General features: G+C 43.9%; 1 long non-coding RNA gene across 1 annotated transcript in view; it reads left to right on the top strand.

Annotated features, from left to right (window-relative positions):
• LOC144929916 (uncharacterized) overlaps nucleotides 1-20,689 on the top strand; it is a 36,190-nt gene extending 15,501 nt beyond the window's left edge. The window contains exon 3 of the long non-coding RNA XR_013635086.1: nucleotides 20,164-20,689. This is a non-coding gene — a long non-coding RNA (uncharacterized LOC144929916). The remainder of the gene's footprint in view (nucleotides 1-20,163) is intronic.
• Nucleotides 20,690-22,355: the final 1,666 nt, after the last annotated feature.

Genomic DNA, 22,355 nt, shown 5'->3' with positions numbered 1-22,355 from the left:
TGTGTCAGCAGGAGCCCTACGGAAACTTACCCCACACTAGCATGCCGCACACTACGTTTTCACCCCAGCTTGCTGCAAATCATTGCTCATATAGACAAGCCCTGATGCATGATTCTTGATTTGAAGGACACCTACTTTCACAGACATAAAGCAATCACATAGGAAATGCATGAAGTTTTGCATAGGAGAAAAGTTTTTACAATACAGCATTCTCCGTCAGCCTGTCAACAGCACTAAGAGTGTTTACTGAGCGCCTGGCTGTGGTGACAACCCAGCTAAGGAAAAGAGGAATATATGTTTTGCCATATCTATACAACTGACCTCTCAAAGCCAGATCATGGCAGGAGCTCTTCTGCTCTTTGGTCCTGACCTGTCATTTAATCAAGACTTTGGGGCTCAAAATCAAGTGGGGCATGTTGAACTGTGCCCTTGTAAGAGCCTCACTTTTATTGGCACAGTCTGAGACTAACCTGTGGACAAGATGTTGCTGCCAGAAGACAGATTTCACAGTACCGGTCAAACTCTGCAAACCTTGCAATATCAGCTTTGCCAAATTATCTGGTTCTTTCTGAGGCTCATGGGACTTAGGCAAGAGCTAGGCATCTGGACACCCCTGGTAACGCAGCAGTGTGCCTGCCCACAGGCAGTAAGATAGGCATCTAGGGAACTTTTAGTGCAAATAGCTGAGTGCCAAGTGAGTTCAGGCGCTTGCAGGGTTTGGCAGGGGGTTGTGCATCACAGTGGTGCTGAAAGTAGGACTTAGATGCCTAAAATAGGGACTTATGCACCTAATTCCTTTCATGCATTCAGGCCAAGGCAACTAGACCAACATGAGTGGTCTCTGGAAACATCGTTGTCTTGCCATCTCTTCTGCACGTAAACATCTGTGCTAAAATGCTTTGCTATAAAGGCAGAAAGGGTCACCTTTTCTGTTCAATAATGGTCAGGAAGAAGGAGTCTCTCAGGGTCACATTCCTCCTGGACTGGAGCAAGAACTTTGTACTTTCCTGGCAGTACCTCGTACCCTGAGAGAGGGTAAAAACTCTTGTCATTGCTCCAGAGTGTCTCAGAGCACTGGTATGCCAAGCTGTTGCATCCTCCTTTGAGCTACCATGTCACGTTCTGCTATCTCCTGATCTTCTATCTCAGGCTGGAAGAGAATTCTGCATCCAGATCTAGTATCTTTGCATCTGACTGCCGGGCTGATAGATTCTTAACCAACTCTGACCTGTCTAGTTCTGCAAGAGTGAGAAAGATTCTTCAGTCTAGAAAACGTGTGACACACATGTACTGTGTTCAAAGTGGAAGATATGCTCCACTTGGGCAATGGCTGAAGGATTGTTCTAGAGTGCTCCCCTCCATTCTAGACCACTACCAAAAGGAGACCAGTCTGTTCGATGCATCCCCAAAAGTCCATCAGGATGCAGATTCTGTATGCCAACTCCATCTGCAAGGGTCTAGTGTGGTTGGGCGGTTCATTTCCTCCACACTCTGCAATCACACATTCCATCTAAGGCTTTGCGAACACCTTTCTCTTGTGAGGTAGCCTCTTTCTGCATGGGACTTGCACTGGGTGCTAGCAAAGGTCATGGAACCACACCTCTGAACCACTGGCAAACTGCTTTTTGGACTATCTCTTACAAAAAAGCCTTACTCAATGCCATTATGTCAGCTTGGAGGGTCAGTCAGTTGCAGATTTAATGGTGACCTAGTTTTACACATAAGGCTGAGGGATTTCTATAGCCACACCCAAACTTAATTGCTAAAACAGTGATGGATTTTCATATTAACCAGTCTGTATCCCTTCTGGTTTTCTTCCTCAAAACTCACACCACTCCCAGAGGATGCATATTTTCACACATTGAATGTGAGAAGGGCACTCTGTTTCTGTCCAGAGAGAACTAAGCCCTTCTGAAATAGCACTAGGCTAATTTAGCATATGGGAAGAGGTACAAGGGACAGGTTGTTTCTTCTCGCAGGTTATCCAAGTGGATCATCTTGTCCATTTGTTTCTATTACTCTTGGACTAAGGTTCTCTTGCCATTATGCATTACAGCCATTTGTGTGGCATGTTCAAGCTGTTGCCCAGTAGGGCGTTCTGTAGAGCACTCATTTAGAGTTCAGATCACATCTTAGCAAGCACTGTTCCTTAATCTTGACCTCCTGTTTGGAGGCCGAGACTGGGAAAGTAGTGCTACAACTTCTCTTCAGCTGCAAACTCCTCAGCCTGCCTTGCATCTCTGTGGGTACTGCTCGCTAATCTCCTGCAAATGAGAATGCACAGAGGACCTGGAAGAAGAAACTTATAACAGTTGTTCTTTGAGAGTTATCTTTCTGCATTCACACTTCCTGTCCCCATTCCATACAGAGTTCTCATCATACTTTGGTATAGAAGAAGAAGCCGAGGTGGTTGGGTACTGGACTTCCTTCTGTAGGCTTAGAAGTTGAACATCAGTGTCAGTAAGGGGTGCTCATGCAGACCCAATGGACACTGGTTTGGTAGAAGTTCCATCAGCAGATCATTGGGAGCGTCAAACCCACAAATGTGAATGCATAGAGGCAACTTTCAATGAATGACAGTTACCATAAATAAACTATTTTTTCCTAAAGATCATGGACCAGATCCTCTGCCCTGGTCCTGCTCATTTTTTGCTGCCCAGGTGGTGCAAAAGAGCCAAAATCTAGCCAACTAAGAATTTCCCTGGTAGAGGGAATCCTCAGTTGGCAAAAAGTTAGCAGTGCTCCCTCCTACGTTGACTGCTCCCCACCCACAGCCTAGGGTATTGCTTTCCCTTTGCCTGCACCAGTCTCATTCTGGCACCTGAGACAATCTGGCTCCATGCATAGCCTAAGTCGTCTCCAGTTTTCCATAAAAATTACCTTCTGACAAGAACCACACACAACAGCCAAAATCCAGTTCAGAATGGAAAGCTGGTAGCAGCCTCAAGTTTAGGGAAATGACCTTCTCTGCATAAAATCAGCACTTGTCTGTGATTAGACTTTTATCAGAAGAAGAAAGAGAAGAGAGTTTTAACTTTGTTCTGCTCTAGATTTTAGAGGCAGCTGACAAGACACAGGCTCTGGACATGAAGAAGCACTGCCTACATATCATTGTTCACCAATTCTCCAAGGTTGGTTGGATCTTCTCTGGGTTTCTGGGAATCTGTTGTCCTCTGCCACTACCATGGCTGAGAGCAGCTTAATCTGGGCCTTCATTTAATTCTTCTTGCTTCACAGGACAGCTTGCTATGCTTACAACTGGACATTGTTACTGACAGGCATACTGTGGACAATACCTGGTTTTCTTGTCTTTTTTTATCTAAAGGAACAGCTTTTTGGAGACATGAAAACCTACCAAAACAGAGCAGATATTCAGAACTCCCACCATTTCCTTGTCCTTTTCTTTCTGAAATATTAGCCCTTCTGTGCTACACCAGTGCTGGGTTTTGATATGTATGACAAGATATGTTTGACATGTATTGAATGTACAAGCTTCTTTCTCTGGCAATTATAAATGTGATACTCAGTTTTTTGGTGAAGAAAGTACTGTCTATGTGGTAGTGGTAATGGTAATATTACATAATTTCATAAAACATATCATCATGTTCATAGATCATAGAATATCAGGTTTGGAAGGGACCTTAGGAGGTCATCTAGTCCAACCCCCTGCTCAAAGCAGGACCAATCCCCAGTTGTTCTGGCTGGATCTTCTACAGTCTCCATATTTGTGAAACTTAAATATGGATTATTGTATAAAATAGTGAGAAAATGTCAAAAGACTGAAATTCAAATTCCCGTTAGTTTGTGTCATATGATATGTGGTCCCTTATTGATGGGAATATTGTTATTCAATACATTGTGTGTCCAAACAAAGAACCCCAACTACCAAGAGGCAGAGCAGACGTTGGTCTGAAAGGTGAACGTTTTAGAAAGTTATGAGCAAATGAAAACAGGAGTTAGAATGGAAAACCGCACTAATTCTTCTCTACCTTTGATTCTAGTCTTGCACTGACTTCCCTTCTCCACTGAAGATCGTCTCTTTTTTTTTTTTTAAGGCGAGACCAAATACTATTCAGCATGAGCTTCCACTTCTACTCCTCCCCCTCATTTGTTCCCATCCTGCTCCATCTCTCCGTACATCCCAGTCTTCAACTCAGCAATATGTCTCCTGCTTTCTTTCTCTAACCCTGCACCCAGCACCTTTGGCCTACTCTTTTCTCAAAGGTAGATCCTCCTCACTGACCTCATCCTTCCACCTCCCCCTCAACCACTCTGTCTCCAACATACCATCTCCTTTATTGTTAAAAAAACACCCTTGATTCCCTCCTGCACGTCTTCTCCAACTGCTGTCCCATCTCACTCCTTCCTTTTGCCGCTGAAGCACGTGGTTTACTTCTTTTGTCTCATCATCTCCATCTTCATTCTTAATCCCCTACAATTTGGCATCTGTACCTCCACTGGATGCCCTCAACAACGTCAACGGTGACCTCTTCCTGGCCAAATCCCAAGACCACGCTGCCTTTCTCCTCCTTCTCAGTCTTACACCACCATTAACTCAGTTGATCCAGTCCCTCCTCCTAATGATTCTCCTTTCTTGGCTTTATAGGGCTTGTTTACATGATAACATTGCCCCAGTTTAACGGATGGTGTGAATTTCAATAGATTCAGTTAACCCGATATCGACACTATTCAGTATAAGAGTGGCTTTTTATGCTAATAAACTGAATAGGAAAAGGCTTAGTTCAACCAAAATGAGACACTTTTAAACTGGAACAAGAGTGTCCACATAAGGGTTTGCACTAATTTAACTTAAACCAATGCAATTTACCCATGTAGACAATGCCTTGGACTTGGTGCTCTTCTGGTTCTCATCTTACACCCCCAGCCACTCTTCAGTGGCTACTTTGTGGACTCTGTCTCCCTTTCAGTGTCTGTCAGAGCTACATTCTTGTCTCCCTCCTCTTCTCTTCTTGCTCCCTGTCTCTGTACAACTTCATCTGGTTACACAACTTTAGCTGTTGCCTCTCTGGTGAAGATTCACAAATTCATTTCTCCACTCCCGAGCTCTGCCCAGTCCATTATTTCTGATTGCCTCTCTGCCATCCCTTCCTGAATTTCCAGCTGTCAGAAAAATCAGCATGAGTAAAACTGAGCTCCTTCCCTTTCTCCTGAAGCTTTCCCTTCTCCCTCCCTTTGCTGTCAAGGTTGCTTTCTCTTTTCTCTTTCTGCTGCAGTATCTCATCCCTCGTATTACTTTGGATTCCTCTTCTCTGTCCCTCCACCCCACCCCAAATTGATGCTATCACTAAATCCTGCTAGATTGCCTCACAGCATCTCTAAAACGTGCTCATCCTTCTCTGTTCCCACCTTGAAGTCCACAGGGTTCCATTCTTCTATTGTCATCTGTCACCTTAACTTCTGCAACAGCATCCTGTCTGGCCTGCCTGACACCCACGTCCATCCAAAATGCCTTCCTTGCCTGCTATTCTGATAGCATCAAGCCCCTCCTCATCCTTTGGCTGGCTTTCCTCTCCATTTCTACAGCAAAGCCAAGCTCCTTGTCTTCTCGTTCAGGCCTTGCTCAGCGTGATTCCCACATGTGCCCACAGATCTTTCTGCTCCTCCTCCTTACTGTGCTCAAACTGTCTGATTCACTAAGTCCTTAGTATCCTTTCTCCATTCCCGCCTTCCTGGCTTTCCCTAGGTGGCTTCCTACACACAGAGGCCCCTCCCTGACCTGCTCTGCAGGACCTCCACCTTCTCCTCCTTCAAAGTCCTTCCATTAAAACAGACTACTTCCAACAAGCCTGAAAACCCTAGTCCTCCCTGCAGAGGAGTAGTCATAGAATCCTAAAAAGAAAAGGAGGACTTGTGGCACCTTAGAGACTAAGAAATTTATTTGAGCATAAGCTTTCCGATGAAGTGAGCTGTAGCTCATGAAAGCTTATGCTCAAATGAATTTGTTAGTCTCTAAGGTGCTACAAGTACTCCTTTTCTTTTTGTGAATACAGACTAACACGGCTGCTACTCTGAAACCTGTCATAGAATCATAGAGTATCAGGGTTGGAAGGGACCTCAGGAGGTCATCTAATCCAACCCCCTGCTCAAAGCAGGACCAACACCAACTAAAATATCCCAGCAAGGGCTTTGTCAAGCCTGACCTTAAAAACTTCGAAGGAAGGAGATTCCACCACCTCCCTAGGTAACGCATTCCAGTGTTTCACCACCCTCCTAGTGAAAAAAATTTTCCTAATATCCAATCTAAACCTCCCCCACTGCAACTTGAGACCATTACTCCTTGTCCTGTCATCCGCTACCACTGAGAATAGTCTAGAACCATCCTCTTTGGAACCACCTTTCAGGTAGTTGAAAGCAGCTATCAAATCCCCCCTCACTCTTCTCTTCTGTAGACTAAACAATCCCAGTTCCCTCAGCCTCTCATCATAACTCATGTGTTCCAGTCCCCTAATCATTTTTGTTGCCCTCCGCTGGACTCTTTCCAATTTTTCCACATCCTCCTTGTAGTGTGGGGCCCAAAACTGGACACAGTACTCCAGATGAGGCCTCACCAATGTCGAATAGAGGGGAACAATCACGTCCCTCGATCTGCTGGAAATGCCCCTACTTATACATCCCAAAATGCCATTGGCCTTCTTGGCAACAAGGGCACACTGTTGACTCATATCCAGCTTCTCGTCCACTGTAACCCCTAGGTCCTTTTCTGCAGAACTGCTGCCTAACCATTCTGTTCCAAGTCTGTAGCGGTGCATTGGATTCTTCCGTCCTAAGTGCAGGACTCTGCACTTGTCCTTGTTGAACCTCATCAAATTTCTTTTGGCCCAATCCTCCAATTTGTCTAGATCCCTCTGTATCCTGTCCCTACCCTCCAGCGTATCTGCCACTCCTCCCCCTTTAGTGTCGTCTGCAAACTTGCTGAGGGTGCAATCCATGCCATCCTCCAGATCATTTATGAAGATATTGAACAAAACCGGCCCCAGAACCGACCCTTGGGGCAGTCCACTTGATACCGGCTGCCAACTAGACATGGAGCCATTGATCACTACGCGTTGAGCCCGACAATCTAGCCAACTTTCTACCCACCTTATAGTGCATTCATCCAGCCCATACTGCTTTAACTTGCTGGCAAGAATACTGTGGGAGACCGTGTCAAAAGCTTTGGTAAAGTCAAGGAACAACACGTCCACTGCTTTCCCTTCATCCACAGAACCAGTTATTTCATCATAGAAGGCAATTAGATGAGTCAGGCATGACTTGCCCTTGGTGAATCCATGCTAACTCTTCCTGATCACTTTCCTCTCTTCTAAGTACTTCAGAATTGATTCCTTGAGGACCTGCTCCATGATTTTTCCAGGGACCTAGGTGAGGCTGACTGGCCTGTAGTTCTCAGGATCCTCCTTCTTCCCTTTTTTAAAGATGGGCACTACATTATCCTTTTTCTAGTCATCCGGGAATTCCCCGGATCGCCATGAGTTTTCAAAGATAATGGCCAATGGCTCTGCAATCACATCCACCAACTCCTTTAGCACTCGCGGATGCAGCGCATCTGGCCCCATGGACTTGTGCCCGTCCAGCATTTCTAAATAGTCCCGGACCATTTCTTTCTCCACAGAGGGCTGGTTACCTCCTCCCCATGCTGTGCTGCCCAATGCAGTAGTCTGGGAGCTGATCTTGTTCGTGAAGACAGAGGCAAAAAAAGCATTGAGTACATTAGCTTTTTCCACATCCTCTGTCACTAGGTTGCCTCCCTCATTCAGTAAGGGGCCCACACTTTCCTTGACTTTCTTCTTGTTGCTAACATACCTAAAGAAACCCTTCTTGTTACTCTTAACATCTCTTGCTAGCTGCAACTCCAAGTGTGATTTGGCCTTCCTGATTTCACTCCTCCATGCCCGAGCAATATCTTTATACTCTTCCCTGGTCATTTGTCCAATCTTCCACTTCTTGTAAGCTGCTTTTTTGTATTTAAGATAAGCAAGGATTTCACTGTTAAGCCAAGCTGGTCGCCTGTCATATTTACTATTCTTTCTACACATCAGAATGGTTTGTTGCTGTTACCTCAATAAGGATTCTTTAAAATACAGCCAGCTCTCCTGGACTCCTTTCCCTCTCATGTTGTTCTCCCAGGGGATCCTGCCCATGAGTTCCCTGAGGGAGTCAAAGTCTGCTTTTCTGAAGTCCAGGGTCACATTTCCTGAAAAAGAACTCATGGAGCTAACAAGCATGCTATTCTTCAGTACACATTCTTGCTGCTTGTTACCTCATCCCTCGATTCCCTTTACAGACTTCATAATAACATCCTGAGAGTTGGCGCTACGGGCGGAGTAAGGGAGCATAATGCCCCAACCCATGCAAGTCATGCATTACCTACCTAGATCTTGAGTCTGGGCACTGGGTAAGAGCAAGGGCAGCAGAGATGGCTGGACACAATGGGAGGAGTATGCTGCATCTGCTAATGGGTGATGCACTGCCTGGAGGGGAGTGTGCAGCAATACAAGAGTTGTGAAAGGCTTGTGAGTTACCTTAATGTAAGAGTCATTGGCCAGGGAGTGTAGCCTAGTGGGAGGGCACTCACTGGGGAGGTGACCCATGCTCTAGTGGTTCTTTAATTGTTTATCCAGAGTGGAATAGCTTTATTAGGAGAGACTGAGGAAGGCACACATAAAAATGTCCCTTAGCCCAGTATTTAGAGCCTGCACCTGAGAGTTGGGAGATCCTTGTTCAAATCCTTTCTCCCCTTCTGCCTGAAGGGGGAACTGACCCTAGGTTTCGCACATCCCAGATGTAGAATCAAATGAAATAAAAATCTTAAATGAATCCACATGTTCCATAGAATCTCTGTGGATAGTAATTCCATGCTTTAAGAAGAATATAACAGTAAGGCTCTATTATCGACCACCTGATCAGGACAGTGACAATGACGATGAAATGCTAAGGGAGATTAGAGAGGCTATCAAAATAAAGAACTCAATAATAGTGAGGGATTTCAATTATCCCCATATTGACTGGGTACATGTCACCTCAGGACGAAATCATAGAATCATAGAATATCAGGGTTGGAAGGGACCCCTGAAGGTCATCTAGTCCAACCCCCTGCTCGAAGCAGGACCAATTCCCAGTTAAATCATCCCAGCCAGGGCTTTGTCAAGCCTGACCTTAAAAACCTCTAAGGAAGGAGATTCTACCACCACCCTAGGTAACGCATTCCAGTGTTTCACCACCCTCTTAGTGAAAAAGTTTTTCCTAATATCCAATCTAAACCTCCCCCACTGCAACTTGAGACCATTACTCCTCGTTCTGTCATCTGCTACCATTGAGAAAAGTCTAGAGCCATCCTCTTTGGAACCCCCTTTCAGGTAGTTGAAAGCAGCTATCAAATCCCCCCTCATTCTTCTCTTCTGCAGGCTAAACAATCCCAGCTCCCTCAGCCTCTCCTCATAACTCATGTGTTCCAGTCCCCTAATCATTTTTGTTGCCCTTCGCTGGACTCTCTCCAATTTTTCCACATCCTTCTTGTAGTGTGGGGCCCAAAACTGGACACAGTACTCCAGATGAGGCCTCACCAATGTCGAATAGAGGGGAACGATCACGTCCCTCGATCTGCTTGCTATGCCCCTACTTATACATCCCAAAATGCCATTGGCCTTCTTGGCAACAAGGGCACACTGCTGACTCATATCCAGCTTCTCATCCACTGTCACCCCTAGGTCCTTTTCCGCAGAACTGCTGCCTAGCCATTCGGTCCCTAGTCTGTAGCGGTGCATTGGATTCTTCCATCCTAAGTGCAGGACCCTGCACTTATCCTTATTGAACCTCATCCGATTTCTTTTGGCCCAATCCTCCAATTTGTCTAGGTCCTTCTGTATCCTATCCCTCCCCTCCAGCGTATCTACCACTCCTCCCAGTTTAGTATCATCCGCAAATTTGCTGAGAGTGCAATCCACACCATCCTCCAGATCATTTATGAAGATATTGAACAAAACCAGCCCCAGGACCGACCCTTGGGGCACTCCACTTGATATGCAGAGACAACATTTCTCGATACTTTAAATGACTGCTTCTTGGAGCAGCTGGTACAGGAACCCACAAGGGGAGAGGCAGTTCTTGATTTAGTCGTGAGTAGAGTGCAGGATCTGGTCCAAGAGGTAGCTATAACAGGCCCACTTGGAAATAGTGACCATAATATAACAACATTTAACATCCCTGTGGTGGGAAGAACACCTCAGCAGCCCAACGCTGTGGCATTTAATTTCAGAAAGGGGAACTATGCAAAAATGAGGAGGTTAGTTAAACAGAAATTAAAAGGTACAGTGACTAGAGTGAAATCCCTGCAAGCTGCATGGACACTTTTCAAAGACACCATCATAGGGGCTCAACTTAAATGTATACCCCAAATTAAAAAACACAGTAAAAGAACTAAAAAAGAGCCACCATGGCTTAACAACCATGTAAAAGAATCAGCGAGAGATAAAAAGGCATTTTTTAAAAAGGGGAAGTCAAATCCTAGTGAGGTAAATAGAAAGGAGCATAAACACTACCAAATTAAGTGTAAAAATGTAATAAGAAAAGCCAAAAAGGAGTTTTTGAAAAACAGTTAGCCAAAAACTCAAAAGGTGGTAATAAAATGTTTTTTAAGTACATCAGAAGCAGGAAGCCTGCTAACAACCAGTGGGGCCCCTGGACGATCGAGTTAAAAAAGGAGCACTTAAAGATGATAAAGTAATTGCAGAGAAACTAAATGAATTCTTTGCTTCAGTCTTCACGGCTGAGGATGTTAGAGAGATTCCCAAACCTGAGCTGTCCTTTGTAGGTGACAAATCTGAGGAATTCTCACAGATTAAAGTGTCATTAGAGGAGGTTTTGGAATCAATTGATAAACTTAACAGTAACAAGTCACTGGGACCAGATGGCATTCACTCAAGTGTTATGAAAGAACTCAAAAGTGAAATTGCAGAACTATTAACTATGGTTTGTAACCTGTCCTTTAAATCAGCTTCTGTACCCAGTGACTGGAAGAAAGCTAATGTAACGCCAATATTTAAAAAAGGGCTCTAGAGGTGATCCCCGCAATTACAGACCAGTAAGTCTAACGTTAGTACCGGGCAAATTAGTTGAAAAAATAGTAAAGAATAAAATAGTCAGGCACATAGAAGAATATAAATTGTTGTGCAAAAGTCAACGTGGTTTCTGTAAAGGGAGATCTTATTAATCTATTAGTGTTCTTTGAAGGGGTCAACAAACATGTGGACAAGGGGGATCCAGTGGACATAGTATACTTAGATTTCCAGAAACCCTTTGACAAGGTCCCTCACCAACGGCCCTTCCGTAAATTAAGTTGTCATGGGATAAGAGGGAAGATCCTTCCATGGATTGAGAACTGGTTAAAAGACAGGGAACAAAGGGTAGGAATAAATAGTAAATTTTCAGAATGGAGAGGGGTAACTAGTGGTGTTCCCCAAGGGTCAATCCTAGGACCAATCCTATTCAACTTATTCATAAATGATCTGGAGAAGGGGGTAAAGAGTGAGATTGCAAAGTTTGCAGATGGTACTAAACTGCTCAAGATAGTTAAGACCAAAGCAAACTGTGAAGAACTTCAAAAAGATCTCACAAAACTAAGTGATTGGGCAACTAAATGGCAAATGAAATTTAATGTGGATAAATGTAAAGTAATGCACATTGGGAGTGGAGCCCTGAAAGCCAGGCAGATGGAAGATCTCTTCTGCACTGGCAACTCCTGCAGCATAGTTGAGTCCAAGTGTATCCACTCCTGTCCTTCCTTTGGTTCAAACCAGTGAAGGGGGATGCTGACACATGGGCAAAGCAGTGTCTCCATATCAACTACCCAAGCTATTGCAGCCACATCACACGGAGAGGACACTCCATCCTTGCTGGCAACCTGGACACAACACAGAAGGTGACAGTTATGGGTAAAAAGCTCTTACTTGATTGGCATAGAGGGTTCCAAGAGTCACCTTCGACGATGGGAAGAATCACTGCATTCCATTGGTCAGCCACCACCCACCACAAAGCCAGGCAGCCCCCAGAAAGTTAGGTGCTGGCCCGCCATGGTCTGTCCACGTCCTGAGGTGCGTGGTGCTAGACAAAAAGTTGAAAGGCAGATGGAAATCTGGCACCTGGCAAAAATAAGAAACCAAGAACTTTCTGCCTTGGGAGCTGGAATGTCAGGACCATGTGTCCAGGATTGACAGGCGATGATGACCTACAATACACAAGCAGTATACGGAAGTCAGCTTTGCTAGACCATGAGCTGTACAAACTCAATGTTGACATTACAGCACTTCAGGAAACAAGACTTGCAGATGCTGGTTCTGTCCAAGAGGCCAGTTACACCTTCTTTTGGCAAGGTAAAAGCAGTGAAGAAAATACTCTTCATGGTGTCAGTTTCGCTGTGAAAAACAAGTGGGTAAAGCTCTAGAGACACCCATTGGGAAATCAGAGCGTATCATCTCACTTAAACTTCAGACGACCATCGGCTCTGTGAACATCTTTAGTGCCTATGCACCAGCACTCAAATCTATCCCCGAGGAGAAGGATACATTTTACAACTCTTTGCATCAAGTCATCAAAAGAATACCATCAACTGAGCAACTTTTCCTCCTTGGTGACTTTAATGCAAGAGTCGGTGCAGACAACTACTCATGGCCAGATTGCCTGGGACATTTTGGCATTGGCAAGATGAATGAGAATGGCCAACAAGTTCTTGAATTCTGCGCCCAAAACCAAATGTGTATTTCCAATTCATATTTTACAGGAAAAGATCACCACAAAGCATCATGGCGACATCCATGATCAGGCCACTGGCACCGATTAGACCTTGTTATCGTCAGGAGGAAAGACCTACCCTTAGTGGAGAACACTCACACGTTCCACAGTGCTGATTGTGACATTGACCACTCCTTGATTATTGGCAAAGTGAAGATTACAGCCAAGAAACTACGTAGAGCAAAACCTAGGAGCAAGCCCAAAATCAATGCTATTAACACCAAAAAACAGAGGAAATGCCAGGAGTTTGTGAATGCTTTTGAACTTAGCATACATGGAAAATCATTAACAGAGAGTGCAGAGCAATTTGGGCAAGATTTAAGAACAACAATCCATGAAACAACTTGAGCTACATTCGGGGGGAAGAGAACATCAAAAAAGGACTGGTTTGAAGAAAATGAAGTGGAACTATTATCTCTCATCAACATTAAGAACACAGCCTATCTGGAACTGAACAAGAAGCCAACAGAGAGCGCCAAAGTGAGACTTCAATATGCAAAAACTGAGGTGCAGTGAGCAAGCAGACACTGTGCAAATCATTACTGGATCAAGATCCGTGAAGAGATACAGACAACCTCAGACACAGGAAACCTCAAAGTCATGTATGATGGCCTGAAGAAAGTTCTAGGTCCCACTGTCAACAAGGTTGCCCCTCTCAAATTGCACAGCGGCGAAATCATTACAGATAAAAGCAAGCACTTGTGTCGTTGGCTTGTACACTATTCAGAGCTATATGCACAAGAAAGAAACATCACCAGCGAATCACTGGACCAAATACCAACTCTACAGGTCATGCCAGAGCTAGATGTGGAGCCCACTGTAGAAGAACTAAGCAAGGCCATGGATTTGCTATCAAGTGGCAAGGCTCCTGGAAAAGATGGCATCCCAGCGGAAATCCTCAAGTCTGGGAAAGACAGCCTATTACCGTATCTTCATTAGCTGCTACTTAAATGCTGAAAAAAGGGTGAGGTACCACAAGAGATGCGCGACACAAAAATCATCACTTTGTATAAAAATAAAGGTGAAAAGTGTGGTGCAACAGAGGTATCTCGCTACTAAGTGTAGCAGGAAAAGCTTTCACAAAAGTCATCTTAGTGTGCCTACAACAGCTGGCGAATTGTGTCTACCCTGAATCACAGTGTGGATTCAGGGATGGAAGATCAACTGTAGACATGATATTTTCTCTGCAGAGAGCAAAACAGACCATTGTACATCACCTTTGTGGACCTAACCAAAGCATTCAACACAGGCAGCAGAGTAGGTCTATTTGCAATCCTAGAAAAGATAGGATGCGCACCTGTTAAGTCTTATATGTTCATTCCACAACAACATGAGAGCAGCTGTCCAGTTTGAAGGGTCCACTTTGGACAGTTTTGAGATGAAAAGCAGAGTGAAGCAAGGATGCGTTCTTGCCCCTACACTCTTTGGAATCTTCTTCTCGGTACTCTTGAATGGCGTGTTTAAGGACATGAAAGATGGAGTGTATCTCCACACAAGATCAGATGCCAAACTCTTCCACCTGTCCCGACTTGTCGAAGGCCAAAGTCAAAAAGGTGCTAATCAAGGAATTTTTATTCACTGATGATGATGCCCTCATAGCCCACAGTGAAGATCTACTACGAGGATTCATGGACCTCCTTTCAAGTGCCTCTCAGGCATTTGCTCTCACTATCAGCATCAAGAAAACAGTTGTATTAGGACAGCGGGTTCCACAGGATCCTTCAATTACCTTAAATGCAAATCAGCTAGAAGTAGTCCAAAAGTTCAGCTATTTAGGTTCTACAGTGACTACCAACCTCTCACTGGATGAAGAACTAAATGTTCACATTGGAAAGGCAGCCACCACCTTTAGCAGACTAACTAAAAGAGCATGAAACAACTCAAAGCTTACCATCAAGACCAAAATGCTAGTGTACTAAGCCTGCATCCTCAGCACGCTCATGTATGGTGGGGAAACATGGACAACTTATGCTCATCAGGAGAAAAGGTTAAACAGTTTCCACCTCCACTGTTTACGCCGCCTACTCAACACCAAATAGCAAGATAAAGTCCCCAATGCAGAGGTTCTTCAAAGGGCAAAGTTACCAAGTATAACAGCCCTGCTCAAGCAAAGACAATTGTGCTGGTTGGGCCATCTGAGTAGGTTGGAAAATGGACGCATACCCAAGGACATGCTATACGGGGAGCTGTTGGAGGGAACAAGAACAAGAGGATGTCCCAAGCTTCGCTATAAAGACACGTGCAAGCAAGATCCTGGCCAGTGAGAAGTCTTGGCAAGTGATGGTAACACGTGGCTCCATCGTCTCCATCAGGGTATCAAAGTCCATGACAGAAGCTGGCTCCTACAGCTTGAAGAGAAAAGAGCCTTTAGGAAGCAAGCAGTTCCCAACCAAGATACAGACATTTGCAATAACTGCCAAAGATTATGCAAATCTCAGATTGGACTATTCAGTCACATGAGACATTGCAAACCATGTACATCATAGGCTGCAATTCCCACTGTCTCTCGCAGACCAAAAAATGCCAACATGTCTAATCTGGCATATTTATATGGCTCCTGTCATGTTAGTATCTGAGCTCCTAACAGTCTTTACTGTATTTATCCTCACAACATTCCCAAGGTAAGGAAGCACTGTAAACTCCAGTTCATAGATGGGAAACTAGGGCACAGAGAGCTAGATCCACAAAGGGAATTAAACATGTAACTCCCAGTACAGATGGCAACGTCCAACTTTTAGGTACCAGTGAGATCATCAACCCCGACTCAGCTACTTCCTAACACTGAAGGCACTTAAGTTTCTGCCAGAAGGCATGCACAAAACCACTGAAATCACCAAGCTGCTCAGAGCCCTCTCTCACACTTAAACCCTGATGGATTCACAAATGAGGCGTTCTCCAATCTGGTAGGCAGGCTCTGAGCATGTCTAAGCTGCACAAAGGACATTTGTAACTCTGGGGGCATGTACCCAATGCCCAGAATTGGGAGTTGTCAGGGTTCCTTCCCAACTCTGAACTCTAGGGTACAGATGTGGGGACCCGCATGAAAGACCCCCTAAGCTTATTTCTACCAACTTAAGTTAAAAACTTTCCCAAGGCACAATTTCCGCCTTGTCCTTGAACAGTATGCTGCCACCACCAAGTGATTTAGACAAAGAGCAGGGAAAGGACCACTTGGAGTCCTATTCCCCCAAGCCCTACACCCCCTTCCCTGGGGAAGGCTTGATGATAATATCCTCACCAACTGGTACAGGTGAACACAGACCCAAACCCTTGGATCTTAAAAACAATGAAAAATCAATCAGGTTCTTAGAAGAATTTTATTTAAAGAAAAGGTAAAAGAATCACCTCTGTAAAATCAGGATGGTAAATACTTTACAAGGTAATCAGATTCAAAACATAAAGAATCCCTCTAGGCAAAACCTTAAGCTACAAAAAGACACAAAAACAGGAATACACATTTTCTCCAGCACAGCGAATTTCACAAGCCAAAACAGAGAAAACCTAGCGCATTTTCTAGCTAGATTACTTACTAACTTTTACAGGAGTTGGAGGGCTTGCATCCTTGATCTGTTCCCAGCAAAGGTATCACACAGACAGACAAAAGCCTTTCCTCCCCCCAAATTTGAAAGTATCTTGTCCCCTCATTGGTCATTTTGGGTCAGGTGCCAGCCAGGTTACCTGAGCTTCTTAATCCTTTACAGGTAAAAGGACTTTGCCTCTGGCCAGGAGGGATTTTATAGCACTGTATACAGAAAGGTGATTACCCTTCCCTTTATATTTATGACAGGAGCACTCAGTTGGGATAGAGAAGACTTGTTTTCAAATCGTTGCGCTGCCTGATTTTGATCAGGGACTTGAATCCAGGCCCCACACGTGCAAGGAGCGTGTCGTAATCATTCAGGTATTGCCTGCTCTTGGATGGAGCTTGCTTAGTGTCTCCTGTTAAAGCTGTTCCACTTTGTATTAAATAATTAACTATTTGTTGGAGCAGAAAGAGCAGGGAAGAGCTTGACTGTAGCTCAGTGGCTAAGGCACTGACCTGGGACAAGTCCCTGTTCCAATTTATATTTCATTATTTATATTTATTCCAATGGGAGAGGCTGTAGCACAATTATCCCAGAATAACCTCACCTGGCATGTGGGAAAATCAAGATCACAAACCTGCTCTGAATCAAGCATAAGGGCAGTTTGAAAACTGGTCTCCTGCATCAGGGCTGAGTGCCACAGCCAGTGGGCAGCTATGGTTAGTTTCTCTTGCTCCTTTTTCCTGAGAAGGGGTTTGCCTAGCTAAGACACCTGGCTGCAAGAGACGGTTCACAGCTGAGAATCCCAAATGCAGCTAGGCACCCCCCCTCGAGCCCAGAGCTAGGCATTTAACTGCCTCAGCTTTTTCTGCTGACTAGCTTAGCAAGGCTTCTTGCTCAGCTGTATCTCTCCCCAGGCATTGTATAGTGAGCCTGGGCGCCTGACTCAAGACTAAGAATTCTACTGGGAGGCAGTGTGCCTAAAAGTCCCTTTGTCAATCTGTCCCCAAGAGACTAAGGACCAGATATATAAAGGTATTTAGGTGCCCAAGGTGCAGATAGACACTGAATGGGATTTTCAGATGTGCCTGAGCGTGTTACACGTCTAGCTCCCATTGAAGTGAATGGCACCAAATCGATTTAGGTGCTTTTGAAAATGCCATTGGCAGAAACTTAGGCAGCTAGGGAATTTTATTAGCAAAAACGTAGGTAGCTATGGACTTTGGCCAGCAGCTGAGTAGAGGGTTAAGAAACTCAACGGCACTCGCATATTTTATTTAAGCCCCTAGAATGGCAGTGAGGCACCAAAGTCCCTTTGTGGCGCTCTAGCTCTAGATGTCTACATGCATCTTTAGGTACGTAAATGTCTTTGGAAATCTGGCCCTGAGGGACTTACCCACAGTCACATATTGATCTGTAGCCAAACAGGGAGCTGAACGTGAGTCTGGCACCATAACACTTGGGCTGTCCCTTCTGTCCACTAAGCGCACCTCGCTTGCACACCTACCTAGGTACTGTCAGGCCCAAAATAAGGGGGAGGTTGTTTGTTTCTATCATCTTTGCATTCTTTCCATTCAAAAAACTGAACTACATCAGGTAAAAACAAAAGACAAAAATGACACAATTGACCACTGCATACAAGTAATATTTAAAATGTACAATCTCTGAAAAGAATACAGAAATACTGAAGAATCTGGAAAGATGTAATCTATGCTAGAATTAACCTAATGGATTCAGCATTCCATATTCTGCATTTCCATTTGGAAATGAGATTATACAGATGGGCTCTGGCAGTCATAAAGTGTCCGGCTGCATTTACTGCTGTGCAAATTGTCTTATTTTAATACAGTGTCATGGTCTTGACTAGAGCCCTGCGCAGATACAAAATTTGCATCTGCATCTGATGCACAATCTGCAAACATAGTCCGCGAATATAAAGTGGATATAAAGCAGATATCCACAGATTTGCAGGGCTCTAGTTTTGACTTCCTTGTGGTAGACCTGATCAGTAACAACTTGAAACTAATGTTGAGTGCAATGTTGCACTGTGGCCAGAAAAATGAACAAAATGCAACATTTCAGGAAATGTTTGAGGCTCTGACATTTTGTTAAATTTCTGTCGTTGCTAATTTTTTTCTTTTAACTCTGGTTTTGTAATTTAAAAACTGTGATTCTAGGGACAGGCTCATCAAATTATCATTGAAAGACTGAGTGTTAGGGTAGGAGAATACCTGCAGCTTTCAAGAAATCCAAATGCTGTAATGTTTATGTTGTGTTTTGGAGATTTTGGTATGTAACTTTTTGCCCAGCACTATATGAACGTGCGGCCATTACAGTCTCCTTCAGCTCTGTTGACTCGTTAAAGGTTGCTGTTCCCTATTCAGAATATCAGAGGAGAATATTAACCGGAGAGCTGACTATATTGTTGTAATACTTTGGGCAAGGTTATACATTAGTCTCCCAGTGTGTGTTAGGTTTATACAAATGCCTAATAAAAATCTTTTTTGTTTATACTCTGCAATAATTCTGTGTCTTTGCCCTTGGTCTTAATCCTATCTCAATGCAATATGCTCTTCAGTGCAGGTGCCTAATTCCCACTAATGTTAATGGAATCTACCCCTCCATCCCCTGCACATTGTCTATTCCCCCTTATTTTAGACAGATAACTCTGTGTACTGATTTCTTTCCAGAAGTGGTCTGATTCATCTGCTTCATTTCACTCTTATACTAGAGGCACAAAATGCCTTTGTTTCTTCACTACAGACACTGGACCTACAAAGATAGGAGGAAATATTAAGTAATTTAAAAAAGATATCCAAATATTCTCCATTGATTGGGCTAAAATATGAGGTAAAATACGGATGTTTCTCAAGGTCAGAAAATGGCTCTTCAGAGAAAACTTGGGTTTGTGTGAATTCTCCGTTCAGTCTGATGCTGTCAGAAAATAAACATTATTATAGAGCAGTTGATTAGCTAAGACCTTCAGTGCACGTGTTGATTATTAGTTCTCATGGCATTCTTTAACTGCTTGAAAGATCCAGGCAAAAATATTATGTGCACTAAATAGAGCAGTACTTTGAGCTACTTCTCAGGGCACACCATAACAAAGTAGATAGATTTCAGAGTAGCAGCCGTGTTAGTCCATTTCCGCAAAAAGAAAAGGAGTACTTGTGGCACCTTTATAGACTAACAAATTTATTTGAGCATAAGCTTTCATGAGCTACAGCTCAATTCATCTCACTGCATGCATCCAATGAAGTGAATTGTAGCTCAGGAATATTTATTATGCTCAAATAAATTTGTTAGTCTCTAAGGTGCCACAAGTACTCCTTTAGAGTAGATAGATTATTTGCACAAATCCTGAGCTACCAGTTCCAGTGGATCTTAATGTCAGCAGAAATACAAACGGCATGAATTTCAAAGCTAGTTAAGGGCCTAAGATATGTTTTAGCCTACACTAGTTTGCATCTTGTATATTAATTATGGAATCATTATTATGAATAATTATTGTCATTCTCGTGTCAGATTTCCTGACATACCTTCAACTCCACCCCACAGCAAAGGCAGTCTAAAACCAGAAGACAAGGAAGGAGAATTATTATTTTACATAGAAACCACAGTTGTAGTGATTTTCATGGAACTTTGCATCTTGGTTCTGTGTGCTTGTCATTTTACTAGTAACATGACAATATCCACACAATGGAATATCACTGGATTTCACTAACCTGTATATGTCTACTATGGGTCTGTTGGGATTAAACAGTGATATTTAAAATATGGTTTTAATTTTTTTCTTTTTTGTGTGTTTTTCTGTTTGTTTTTGTTTTCCCTGAAGGTCTCCAAGTTGCCAAACCTGCGATCCCTCAGTCAGCCGCTCCTTCTTGACATCATAGAATCATTAGCCAATCACATATCAGACAAGCAATGTGCAGAGCTGGGTTCAGACATATAAAACACTTCCAAATCTCTTTCATTTGTTCCTCAAAGTGCTGCACTTTACAGCTGAATCCCTCTATACTGAGCTGCTCAGAATGTCAACACAATAAAGCAGAAGACCTGTGAAGAGCATAAAAATCTGAACTATTGCTCTCCTATAGAGCTGCATGGCTTACATCTGTGTATTTGGGGCAGAAGCTGGTCTCAGCCGTACCAATGTAAAATTGAAATCACTGCGGGCAATGAGTTTATTCCAGATTTACCGTGGTGTCACTGAGTTCAGAATCTGGCCTATTGCTTTTGTTTTGTAAAATATAAAAGGATCATTATTATTATGAAACACAACATTTAGTGAAACATATTCAAAGGGCTTTATCATTGTAACACAATCCAGTGGCTGGAAGTTGAAATCAGCAATAATTAAATTGGGAATAAAATGCACAATGATAACAGTTAATTGATAATTGGCCCAGAATACAAAGGCTTTCTATAGATTTTCTGTCACTTGGAGTCTTTAAATCTACATTGGGTGTCTTTCTAAAATATAAGCTGTTTTTCAACTACCTTATTGGGCTGGATACGGGAAGCACTGCGTGAAATTCTCGGGACAGTGTTTTGAAAGAGGCCAGACTAAGATAGTCATAATGGCCCCTTCTGACTTTTAAAATCTATTAACCCTCTCCAGTCAAGCCTTTCTGAAATAATGTATTAGTAAATAGCTAAGATCTTCTGCCTGCATGGCAGGAATCACTTTGTTTTAGCTTGAGGGAAATGAAGCAAAAGGAAGCACTGGAAAAGGGGTGTCCAACCTGTGGCCATTGAAGGTATGCTTCCAGCTACATCCTGTGACTTTTTTTTTTTTTTTTTTGGTAACTCAGCCGTAGTCACTACAGAAAGGTGTATGGATCCTCTAAAAGATCTGCCGTAGTTCAAACAGGAATTAATTCAGGGAAATCCTATGGCTTGTGTTCTACACATGAGCACAATGGGCCCTTCTAGCTTTATAATCTATGAAAAGCACCTCCCACTGCGGCTCATGCAACCCCAAAGATTTATTGTGAGCAGCCGATGTCCCACTCCTACTGCAGCTGCCCTCTCTGGCCACCTGTTGCATCAAAGGGGAAGAGAGAGTAGCTCTGGCTTCATTGCATACACTGCTACTGGTCTGGGGGAGCCTAGGTGAACAGGGCAGACACTCAGAAGGCTTTGCTTAGGTGAACACCCATAAAGGACAGCTTATTTACCCCAGACAGCACCCAGGGCAGGCCAGGAGGGAAAGCTGAGAACCAACAACAGGAGTTCCATGATCTAACTTGCATCAACTGTCAAGGGTCCCCAAGAAACCATACAATAGCTGCAGCACTGTGTACACCAGCCACTACCCCATGCTTACACTCAACCTGCCCCTCTGCACCCTGACATTACTCCTGTGCCAGAGGAACTGTGGGGAGGGAGGCATAGGAGCTGAATATGCTGGCTCTGTGCCTGCTGGGGATTACTAGTAGCAAAGCAGATAATGTAGCAACTAAAACTAGTCTCCCTTCCCCGGTATGTAGCAAATGGCCAGCTGGGGGAGCGGCTAAGCAGCTGCACTCAGCAGGGGCTTGTGGATCATTTCTACTCCAATGGCTACTGTCTGAGCGGTTCAATGAGAGCAGAAGAGGCCAGAGAATCTACTCACGAGCATTGATTTGGAGCCCCTCGGCTTTTGGGGATAATGTATTTGACTCTCATGCTGGAGAGTGTGGACAGACCTGCAGTAGAAATACAGTGGCCAGGCAGCTTATGTTTATACACTAGCCACCTCCGCATGGGGGGATGGACTAGGTGACCTCTTGAGGTCCTTTCCAGCCTAACAGTTCTATGATTCTTGGATCTCTTCTAGTTAAGGGCAGTAAAGGTCTGTTTCCAGCAGACCAGAACTACACGCCTGTGTTGTACCGTTAGCTTCACCATTTCCTGTGTGTGTCTGAAAAGGTGGTTGCTTTTGTGATGTCCAGTTGCTGTTCACCAGCTCCTTGGTGCTGGGTAGCAGGGTTTTAGATGCTGTTGTCCCTTCAATTAATTCAAGGGACGTGCTTTATGGAATGA

Source organism: Lepidochelys kempii, chromosome 27 (assembly GCF_965140285.1).
Source record: "Lepidochelys kempii isolate rLepKem1 chromosome 27, rLepKem1.hap1, whole genome shotgun sequence".
NCBI classification, from domain to species: Eukaryota; Metazoa; Chordata; order Testudines; family Cheloniidae; genus Lepidochelys; species Lepidochelys kempii.
The sequence above is the reverse complement of the archived record's forward strand: the minus strand, read 5'-3'. Positions and strand labels throughout refer to the sequence as shown.